Source organism: Durio zibethinus, chromosome 28 (genome assembly GCF_047325235.1).
Source record: "Durio zibethinus cultivar Kanyao isolate XHJ-2024 chromosome 28, ASM4732523v1, whole genome shotgun sequence".
Lineage (NCBI taxonomy): Eukaryota > Viridiplantae > Streptophyta > Magnoliopsida > Malvales > Malvaceae > Durio > Durio zibethinus.
In genome coordinates this window covers 4,405,762-4,410,578 of record NC_143189.1, presented here as the reverse complement: position 1 = coordinate 4,410,578, position 4,817 = coordinate 4,405,762, and the positions used below count along the sequence as shown (strand labels likewise).

General features: G+C 37.5%; 1 pseudogene across 1 annotated transcript; it reads right to left on the bottom strand.

Annotated features, from left to right (window-relative positions):
- Positions 1-1,026: 1,026 nt before the first annotated feature.
- LOC111280798 (subtilisin-like protease SBT1.5 pseudogene) lies at positions 1,027-3,867 on the bottom strand (annotated as a pseudogene). The gene has a single exon (XR_016335193.1). The product of XR_016335193.1 is annotated as a subtilisin-like protease SBT1.5 pseudogene (transcript).
- Between the last annotated feature and the right edge of the window lie 950 nt (positions 3,868-4,817).

Genomic DNA, 4,817 nt, shown 5'->3' with positions numbered 1-4,817 from the left:
ATGATCAAGATTCAAGACCGAGCTTCTTTTTGCCCGCAAATTGCTGCTTTTAGCTTCAATGGCTAAGCTACACGACGAGATTGCTTTTCCCTACCCTCAACTTCATAATTTACAATTAAGGAAATGATCACAAGATGTTAGAACTACCAACCAACAATGAAAAATAATCTAACTTACAATTTTTAAACAGGAATAAAATTAAGTCAAACAAAAATGCTGATAGAAACCGTGGTATAATCATCCAATTTCGAAAAGTGACATTTTCTATCTAAGTTGGGTTTTTTTTTTTCAAAAGATATCATAAGCTAAGTTAAGAGAACAGATTGTAGGTAATAAGATTTAAATCTCAAATTTATTGATATCACTTTTTAAAGATGATCATTGAATGTTATTTTTAAAAGATGATCGTATGAATCAATTGAATTAAGTTTTGAATTTTAAAAAATATAGGAACTGAAATTTGAACCCAACTAAGTTGCTATTGTTGCACGGGTGAGGATTCTTAGGATTACCTTCGTAACGATTAACATTAATTTTGTTCCATTTGTAGGCAGAAATTGGCCTACTTATCCGCATGATTGAGGAAGCACCGATTAGGATTAGGCCTTACTCATACGCTCAAACATTTAACTCTATGATTTTCCCAAGAAAAGGATGAGTGTTACTGATGATGGAAATTTTCTCTTCATTTGAACTGAAAAGATGATAAGTTTAGCAGGGGGACTTTTAATTTGCTTGATATTATTCAAACATGACCACCTAAGGTACTGCCAGTTGAGAAGGATGGTTTATTGCAATAGGATTCTTCTCACTTTTGTTTTTTGTAAACAATTACTTCCCACCAATACTGGCAGACAACATTAATTCGCAGACAAACAACCAAAGTTGACAATTTTACTTGATCAAGCAATCCCACATGATTTTGTCCTAATCATTGTCATTATTGTGATGCCTTTGCTGTTAAGCAGTTAAATATATATATATAATTTGTCTAGACGATTACATGATAATAGTCACCAAGAGAAATTGAATACAGTCAATGATTTATTCATCTGATCAATGTAGTAAAAGATTTGAAGTTTAAATATGACAAAACATTCTTGCTTCTTCATCTTAACAGTAAAGATAAATTGTACCAGCACTTTGCTGTTGCCAGTGCAGCTTATAACGTTGCATTACAATTCAACTCCACCAGATTTCTGATATAGAAAACGCCAGCACAATCTCATTACACATATAGAGATAATTTTTATAAACCCTATACAATGAGGGGACAAAAATCACCAAGACCCAAAAGTCAACGTACAATAAGCTACAGAGGTTGCTGCATTGTCACAATTAAGGGACTAGTTACATTGTGCTTCCCATCAGACCACACTATTGAACCACTTTTCATGCTAGTGCTGCCAGGAGAGAGCTCGACTGCCATGGCCTGCACTCTTACAAGGAAATTCAATTTCTGCCCAACCCTTCTAAATACAAGCTTCTCTGGTTCCACTGTCACAAGTGTGCCACTAGGCGGCCTGATTGTAACTTCGTATACTGACTTTGGGTTCCCAACATTAGTCACTTGCCTAATGAAATGTGTAGACATCTTATGCTTGCTATACTGTTGAAAAACAGCAGAAAATGATGGATAATTCAGATTCCCAACATGGCCAGCCCTTTTTGCCCCACTACAATCTGCACTCCTCCTGGTGATCACTTGAATGTTATTAATTGTATAATTCGAATTGCACAAGAAATCTACATAATCCATTGAACTTGTATCATAAACCAGCCCAGGATTCATCGCCTTTGTGGGATGAACATGACCAGATCCAAAATCCAACACAGTGGAAGTATTCCCACTGGATTCATCGAGCATAGTTTCCCCACGATTATCGACTGTATAAGCAGTGGTCATTAGGGCAGATTTTATGACTGCAGGGCTCCACTCAGGATGAGCTGCCTTCAACAAAGCGGCTAATCCAGATACATGAGGACATGCCATTGAAGTACCTGAAAGAATATTAAACTCTGTCCTTCGCTTATCTGATGGAACCCCAGATGGCCCAACTCTATCCGGCCAAGCAGCAAGAATGTTCAATCCAGGAGCTATCAAGTCAGGCTTCAAAATTTCCGGAGTCTCAGGATTAGGCCCTCGAGCTGAAAAAGAAGCCACAACAGGAGCTGGACGGACCCTTAACCGAGTCCCTTTAAAAACAATAGTGGCAGTGGCTGGTAAGTTGGATTTAGATGCAGAATCAATGTACCTCCTTATCTCATCTCCATTTGATGCACCAACAGCAGTAGCTGGCAACACATGGCAATCGGCAACCAATCCTTCCCCATCAAAAACCCCATTGGCCAAAATCATTCCAATCCCTCCAGCTTTTTTCACTACGTCCCCTTTAGCCGCCCTGGAATTAATCCCTCTATCACACAGAACAATTTTACCTTTCACAAAGTTAGGATCCAAAGAGCCTTCCAAACACAAAGAAGAAGAATAACCATCACCACGGCCACTCCCAGCATAAACCAACGGGTACATTCGACCTGGAGACAAACTCGGTCCATTATAGACACCGACTCCAGGCACAAGTTTCCCATTTCCAAGCTTAACATCAGCTGGAAAATCCCTATCAATGGTCCCAGCACCAATCGTAGCCACCCAAGGAGCCACATTAGTAACAGTCAATCCACCAGGACCGCCGTTCCCAGCAGAAGCCGACACAAAAATCCCTTTATCAGCAGCACCGAAAGCACCAATCGCAATGGCATCAAGATAATAAGGCACCACAACACCACCAACACTCAACGAAATTACATCAACCCCATCAGCTACGGCGGAATCGAAGGCAGCGAGAATATCAGAGTCATAACAACCAGCATTCCAACAAACTTTATAAGCAGCAAGTCTTGCTTTAGGTGCCATCCCAGCAGCTACTCCTCTGGCATATCCTAATGTAGAAGCTGGAAACACATACCTTCCGGCAGCAATAGAAGCAGTGTGGGTCCCATGACCATCCGAATCTCGTGGAGAACGAAACTCCGAGGTTTCGTTCATTTTCCCATTAGTTGCTTCGTAACCATTGCAGAAAAACCTTGCTCCTATCAGCTTTTTATTACAAGAACTGGAACTGAAATCTTTTGTCGTAACACATTGGCCTTTCCATTTAGAAGGAATAGGCCCCAAGTCACGGTCGTTGAAGCTTTGACGCTCGGGCCAAATACCCGTGTCGATTACTCCGATAACAAGATCGGACCCAAAGTCGGATTCTTTCAGAAGGCCAGCGCTGTCGGTGGTTTTGAGGCCTAAGAAATGAGGAGAGCGCGTGGTTTGCAGCTGCCGGACTTGTTCAGGGATGACAGCGATGATATGGGGAAGTGTTTGAAGCTTGAGGGCTTCCGTGTGGGAAAGCTTAGCAGAGAAGCCGTGGAAAACGCTGTCGTAAACGTGAAGAACTTGTATGGGAGTTGAAGGGGAGACAACAGAGGAAAGGGAAGATTCGTACCAGTGCTTGTGAGAGGTGAAAATGGAAGGTTTGGCATCGTGTTGGACTCTAACGATGAAGGTTTTCTGATCCTCCCTGGAAGCTGAAGAAGCTAAAGAGAGCAATGAAAAAAGGAAGAAAAGAAAGACACCCATTGGAGGAAAAGAAGAGGAAAGAATGGAGCTTTGAAGAGAGTGTGTTAATGGATATTGGGGAGTGAGTGTGGATCAAAACTTACATAAAAAGGAGAGAGATTTGAACTGTGTGGCAGCTGGAGCCTTGGAGTAGGAAGTAAAATGTAAGGTACTGCTACAAGCTTACTAGGCAAAGCAGCAAATGGAACGACGAGAGATTGGTGGGGCTTTTTTTTTTTAATTTTGTAAAGGTTTTTTCTTTCTAAATATTTGAAAGGAATTTCTGCCATTGTATGTGCGTTTTTTTTTTTTTTTTTCTACTTTTTTGTATGTTGAAAATTTGTCCAAGTATTCATTGTTTGGGTAACGAGGGAGGAACTATAAATAAAAAATTTTGCTAACGGAAGTTTTTAAACACACTCTTTAAAATTATTATATTAAATAATATATATTTTTAATTATTATTATATTTAATAAAAAATATTTATATAAAATAATTCAATAAGTTTGAGTGTCAAAAATCAGATTTATTCAAAAGGAATTAAGCACTTAAATGCAGCCACCCCAGCAACGATAGTACAATCTACCAAAAATAAAAATCAGCATTGATTCCATGTCACGTGACTTCCATCTCCTCTATTTCACCGATGTTGTTTGCTTTGGTAAAAGTATATAATAATATGAAAATATAAATTATTCATAGGATTAGTTTTGTAATTTCAAGATTTTATTTATTATAGATAAAATGGAGTTTTGTTTTTAATTTTTTTTAATAAATAAAATTATTAGGTTGATCATCTCTTGAATCAATTGATCTATCATAAAAATTAATATTTAAATATTACAAATTAAAAAAAAATTATACGTGTAATGTTATTTTTAATTAGATAAATAATAGAGCAGGAGATCAAAGGTAGATTAGAAACTACGAAAAGTTTTGTTATATGAAATAGTAGTATTTTTGGGGTTAAAATATCCAAATTTTTTTTAAAAAAAATTTTACCATTCAATTATCTCAGTTACTATTAACATTATCCATTCTGGTAAAAGATTTACTACCATTCTCCGTTAGAATAAAAGGGTTAAACTAGATTTCATTTCCATAAGATGCATTTTGTCATTCGGAGTTTTTTTTTTTTTCATTAAATTTCAATTATCTATAACTCATGTGATATCTAAAAGAATCGTAGAAAGTTACACAGACATA